Below are 7,362 nucleotides of genomic sequence, written 5' to 3' on the forward strand. Positions count from 1 at the left end.
CGACCGTCGTTGATAATACAAAAAACGACGTGAAATGTATGAAGGTAATTTCTTCTTACCTTATTCTCAAACCCCAAGGAAGGATCCATGATGATGTCCCTCATGAAGCGCATTACATAATACCCGCATTCGACATTGCTGGGTTGCTTTGGTGTGCCTGAGAGAGTTTTCCAAATAACATTTTTACGTCCTGCTCGGGCTATGTGGGTATTATATATTTTTAAAGCACTGTTCACGATGTTTTTCGCCTCTTCGTCGACCACACGATGACCTGGCAGAGGATCCAGAAAATAGACGGTCTCCTTCTTTGCTCTTACAATCAGCAAGATCCAATGACGGCTGCACAAAATTAATATAAAAACGACGGTTATTTACAAAAACGACGTATTATAGTATTTCACACGACGAAATAAAGTATATAACGACGACATTATATATTTATCACGACGATAAATAAATACCGACGTGGTTAGTAGTTTCAAACGACTAAATAAAATAAAACACCGACGTGGTTATAAAAACGAAATCCTAAGGAGACTAACCCTTAGGATATAAAATCATTTAATATAAAAACGACGGTTATTTACAAAAACGACGTATTATAGTATTTCACACGACGAAATAAAGTAGATAACGACGACATTATATATTTATCACGACGATAAATAAATACCGACGTGGTTAGTAGTTTCAAACGACTAAATAAAATAAAACACCGACGTGGTTAGTTTATAAGCTGTCATTTATTGAAAATCATAAAAACAAAATCCTAAGGAGACTAACCCTGGATTGTAAGGCATCATGAAAATCTGTTCACCGTCTGTCCTCTGAAGTCGAGCTGCTACCAGTCGTGATCTTTCAGTTATTGTGCCAGAGTTGGCACTAACTGTAGCAGGGTCGATAAAGCCAACCATACTGCACATATTGGCTTTTTTCAAAACATCGTGTAAGTACCTAAACAAATAAAATAATATAAACAAGTCAGCACACAAAACACGACGGTTATGTATAAAAAAAACGACGTATTATAATATTTCAAACGACGTACTGAAATAGATGAGGACGTTATAATATATTTATCACGACGGTTGTTAGTTAAGACGACGTGGTTAGTTAGTTAAGACGACGCAATATATAAACCAACGAGTTATTATTTTAGAAGTACAAACCTCATATATACAGCCAATACAGTAGCTCCAATTTCTTCCATGCCTGCAAATTGTGTAATATCTTCAGGCAGGAGGAAGGTATCGCGCTCACCACCAAACACCTCCTTATCAATTGTAAATTGGACTGTCTTATCCTCAGGCAGGAGTGTCGTTTCCACAAAACGACAAAGGGTTTTTAAAGAAGATGGCGCCTCCATTTTTGAATAAGCACCAACTTCAATAACCTGTTTAAAGAAATAAAAAAAATGACGTGGTAATTCAATAAAGACGACGGTTTAAGGAATAAAACGTCGTTTTAAATGTATTTAAACGACGGTGAAAAAATTGTCGTGGTAATTTATTAAAGACGACGGTTTTATGAATAAAGAGTCGTCTGAAACCATTTAAACGACGGTGAAAAAACCGTCGTTTAAATATTTTATTACGTCTTAAAAAAATTCCGCCGTCTAAGTTGTAAACAAACGACGGATTAAATAAAAATATCGACGTCTGAAATTTTGAAAAACAAATAAAAAAGGCAAAGTTATGTTAACATACCTTGTCGTCATGCTTTTCTTCATCTTCTTTCTCCTTTTCTTCTTCCTTCTCTTCATCTCTTTTTTCTTCTTCCTTCTCTTCATATCTTTTTTCTTCTTCCTTCTCTTCATCTCTCTTTTCTTCTTCCTTCTCTTCATATGGCTGATGTTTCCCCATTTTGGCAGTATCATCCTCCAAATGTAGGGATCTCACATCACCTCCAGAGCAGCTAGCTTTGTCAGACATTGGATTTTTGGGGCTTTGGCTAATTCTTGATTTAAGCATGCTTGGATCAAAATTGGGAATTAATTGGGAAAGCTGACTCAGGAAATGCTCCCTCTCAGCCTCTACCAATTGTTTTGTCCTAGCCTCCATCCTTAAGGCCTCTTCCCTTGCCTTAGCCTCCATCTTTTTAGTCTCTTCTTGAAGGAGAACTCTTAAACTCTCCTTCAAACGGTCGTCAAAGCTCACCCTCTGTGGTTTGGGCAAATTGAAATATTGCCTTGGGGAAACACCAGCACCAACTCCCCTCACCCTGCCTGGATGCTCGGGGCCCAAAGCCATGGTCAGCACATCATTGCTGCCATCTACTCTGACTTTGCCTTCCGAGACTTGTTTCTGCAATTCATCCTAAAACAAAGATAAACAAAAAAACACACGACGGTTATTTATGTACAAACGACGTATTATATAATTTCACACGACGCAATAACATATAAAACGACGTTATTATAACTTATCACGACGGTAGTTATACCGACGTGGTTATTTATTTAAAACGACGAAATGAATAAACAACCGACGTCTTATGCTATAATTAAAGAAAACAGAGTAGTGATTCCTATTTAGACCGTTAACGACGTTTTTACAAAAGTTTCGACGTGGTAATATCATTCACACGACGCGAGAATGAACCACCGACGTCGTATGCTATAATAACAGAAAACAGAGTAGTGATTCCTATTTAGACCGTTAACGACGTTTTTAAAAACTTTTCGACGTGGTAATATCATTCACACGACGAAAAATATAACATACGACGTAATAAGAATAATTCACAGTTTAATAAAAATTTAAAACAGAGTGAGTAGGCTTACAATTAATTTTGCCTTCTCTGCCACCTTTGGATCAGGGATGTTACCATGTTTGTCCTGTCTAGCTCTCTTCCATAAGGTAGATCGATCAATTTCTACCCCAGGCATGGTTTCCTCCAATTGATCCTCCAATCCAGCATATCCTTTTCGAGACAATCGATGATTGTACTCGAGTTTCTCCCTAATCTGTGAATGTTGAGAATGCACAGACTGAAAATCTTTGGATAGCCTTGAAGCTACAAAGGCATCCCATTGTGCTTTCTCTATGAATTTATATGTTTCAGGGGGTTGGCTTAATTTCTCCCTGTCATTGGTGTATGGAAGGATATAATGCCTCGTTAGTGTAGACTTGAAATCCTTCCATTTTTTGGCAGCAGAAGATAAAACAGAGGTCTTGCCCCCTTGGCCTACGACAAAAGCCATGTCAACTGCTTCCCAAATCTGCTCCTTTATATCCTTTGGGATTTGGGACCATTTCTTGTCCACAAGTGGGATCCTGGAGCGTGCCAAGACACCAATATACGACTGCATCTCAATATGTGCTTGGCCAACACCTTTCCCCCTTTTATTGTACTCAACAATTGGCCTCAGTTTCTGAAGCTTTCTCTTCACAACACGAGGCATTGTGCTCATACCTCGACCAGTCTTTGAATCATCAGAGATTGTTGTCTGGCTGGTTGGTTCTGTCTCAGCAGATGATGAAGCAAACTTCATCTTCTTCGAAGACTTCATCTCCTTCGAAGACTTGTCTTGGGGAGCTACCACTCCAAGCTTCTTGGAGCCAGAATCCTTAGTTTGTTGTTGAGAAACCATTTTAACAGACAAAACTGCAAGTGAAAATATTTCAGGAAAACATTAAGAACACAAACGACGGTATTAAAAAAATACGACGTATGATATGATTTTAGACGACGCAATGAAATAATCTCAGACGTAATAAATGTTTAAAACCATTATTTATATAACGTCGTGGTAAATATGTTCACACGACGTCAATAGTAATACACCGTCGTGGTAAAACTATTATTTATATAACGTCGTGGTATTTATGTTCATACGACGTCAATAGTAATACACCGTCGTGGTATGAACATTCACACGACGTAAAACAATAAGATATTTTTCGTCTATATTAGATACCAACCCTAGTTTCTTTTTCTTTATATTTTATCAAATAAGGGAAAAACAAAAACCATTGTTCAGAGAAATCAAACCTGCAATTAAACAAGCATATAAAAAAAGACTATTATTTTAAAAACAATTTTAAAAACGACGGTGAACAACTGACGAACCGTCGTGGTCTACCGTCGTCTTATTTAGTTGAGGTAGTTGTCTTCAAAGTTGGAAACTTTCCCTCTTTGTCTGTATATTTTATCAAACTTGGAAAGAAGTAAAATGATTTTGGCCAGAAAAAAGGTAAAAAGATTTTTCAAACAAAAAACGTATGAGCATGCAAAACAGTAACCAAAATAGTAAAAATGAAAGCTTACCTTTTGCGTGCAATGAAAGCAAGAGGAAGATGATCGATGTTTAAGTTCAGAGACGACGAAGAAGACGAGAGGAAGACGATGAGAAACTCTGACAATGCTCTGACAAGGAAAAAAGACGAAAAGGTTTCTCTGGGAGATTGAAATTTTTAATCGGGTTTGGAAACAGTGCATGTGTAAGTCGAAAAGTTGCTCACATATAAAACCATTTCAAAAAAATAATACGGCGGTTACATTTAACTACGTCGTTTTTAACTAAAACGACGCAATATTTTTCGTTCGACGTGGAATCATTTAATTTAACGTCGTTAGGTTTAATATAACCGACGTGGATTTTAATTTTTAAATTATGAATAGAATTTTTTTTCCCGTGACCTTTCAGTTTATTTTTCAATTACAGTGCGTTATAAATAGAGTTTTTTTTCCGGAGGAAATTTAAAACGAAGGAAATTAATATTCTGGAATATGTAAAGTTTCTTTTTTGGATGACAGATTTAAATAAAATAAGAATATAAAAACAACGAATGTGTAAGTCAAGTAGACGAAAAGTTGCTTACATATAAAACCATTTCAAAAAAATAATACGGCGGTTACATAAAACGACGACGTATAAAGTACAAAATACGACGGTAAATTTAACTTCGGACGTGGTAAATAAATACGACAGTAGTGTTGTAGGTACCGTCGTAGTAAACTCAAAAATTAAAGTACATAAGTAATAACTCGCGTCATGGTAGATTATTTAAGACGTCGGGATTATTAATTTACCGACGTGGAGTTCTGTAATATACGTCGGTAATACCGACGTTGATTTTACAATTTAAACGGCGGTTTTTTTGGTAAGGACCGCCGTTGTTTTTAAAAATTTATTCTATAAATTTGTCGCTTTCATTCATTTTCGCGGTTTACATTTAGGGTTCCAAGTTCTTCCTCTCTCAGAGACACTGTCTCTCACATCTCAAAGACAATAATTTGGATGTCTTTCTCAAAGAGAAATTGAGCTTACATGCTAGTTGACAAGAAGAAGCTTGTCAACTAGCCTTCTCACTTCCTTGATCAAGCCTGATAGGACACTTAGTGCTTCTGAATACTCCTTGCTTTCCATCAAAAGAGATGCAAGCCTGGCCTCCACTCGCTGTCGAAGGAAAGTTCGCTTCTCAGGGAAATCTGAAGATCAGATGTGCCTGATCCTCTGCTTGATTTTTTTGACTAAGAAGATCCGTCAGATTTGTGATAGCCTCTTCCTTTATCCGTAGAGCTTCAAGAATGCGATAAAGAATAGAAATGGCTTCAGATGGCCTCTAAAGCATGAGCAATCGAATCAGTAGTTGCTGGGAGATATGATGAAGACATTGTCAATGCTTTTCTCGTCGTCTATATTAAGGTAAGATGGCGGTAGATTTATAATTACCGACGTAGATTATTTTGTTAAACGTCGTTAAGTGTAATACAACCGACGTGGATTTTATTTTTAAATTATAAATAGAGTTTTTTTTCCAGAATTCTTTCAGTTTTAGTTTTCAATTACAAAGCATGATAAATAGATTTTTCTTTCCAGAGGAAATTTAAAATGAGGGAAATTAATGTTCTAGAATTTGTAAACTAACACGACGCAATATTACTAACCCGAGGAAATTATAAATAGATTTTGCTTTCCTGAAGAAATTTTAAATTAATTCAGTTTGAAACAAAACGACGGTTTTTTGTTATGCCGTCGTTTTTAACTAACACGACAGATTTAAATAAAATAAGAATATAAAAACAACGACTGTTTTTGTACTATTGTCGTCGTTTTTCGTCGTCTTAAGTAAGACTAAGACGACGTAATATATTTGTTGAGCGACGTTGATTTGTTTTTAAACGTCGTTAGGTATAATATAACCGTCGTTGAAAATTGTCTCTCTGATTGCAAATTTGCAACGACGTTGATCAACTTCCAAAAAATTGTCTCTCTGATTGCAAATCTGTGTCATCTGTTAAGATTATGATGTGGAACAGAGTTCCATCTGGTAAGATTTCGTAACCCTTGGGATCTCAGACAAATCTGATTATGTCGGCGGTTTTCTATATAAACCGTCGTGGTTATTTCAATTCTTGTCATTAAGTAGATCTACCGACGTAGGATAAGAAAATCAAAGAAAAAAATTGTTAACAAAAATTCTTATTAAGACGACGGTTTAAATTAAAGGTACGACGTATAAAATGAATAAATACGACGTTAAATTTTATAGTACGATTTAAAGATAACGTCGTAGAACTATACGAGAATGACGTCGATATATTTATATTTTCCGTCGTTGTAAATTAATTTAATACGGCGATATTTTGTATTTTAAAGCCGTGGATTTGTTTATTATTATACGGCGTCTTATACGAAAACCTCGTCGTGTTATTTTATGAGTAAAAACGGCGGTTTTTATTGAAATCGTCGTCTTTACTTTCTACGTCGGTCGATTCATAACTTCTGCCGTTCTTTGTTGGCTTTGATTTTACACTGCGGAAATCTGTTTCAAATAGACGTCGGTTGTTTAATTAGGTACGTCGTTGTTTTTGAACAGCCATTTGAATCTCCATTTTTTAGTTGTCTAAGGTGGTATTACACGACGGTGTTTTTAGAACCGTCGTCTTTTCAAAAACCACGACGGTTTTCACTTAGACCGTCGTTGTTTTCTGGTCGTCTTTTTCACTTTTTGTAGTAGTATTGTACTTGTAGGCCAAGAAAGTGAGTGAGTTTACCTATATCTTTCATATCGAAGACTTCAGCAGGAGAATCAATGACAGTCTGAATTAATATAGCATTGGAGCCTATGATGATAATATCATCCACATACAACAACAAAATAACCAAATCAGTTGCTGTTTTCTTGATGAAAAGACTAGGGTCTGAGTGACAAACTTGAAAACTAAGAGATGGCAAATAACTTGTAAACTTGGCATTCCAAGCTCGAGGAGCTTGCGTCAAACCATAGAGAGACTTATGAAGTTTACAAACAAACTCTGGACGTGTGGAGTCTTTAAACCCTTGAGGTTGTTGCATATAAACCTCCTCTTGTAGCTCACCGTGTAGAAATGCATTTTTCACGTCAAGTTGTGTTA

This window comes from Prunus persica, chromosome G4, assembly GCF_000346465.2.
Source record: "Prunus persica cultivar Lovell chromosome G4, Prunus_persica_NCBIv2, whole genome shotgun sequence".
In the NCBI taxonomy this organism is placed as follows: domain Eukaryota; kingdom Viridiplantae; phylum Streptophyta; class Magnoliopsida; order Rosales; family Rosaceae; genus Prunus; species Prunus persica.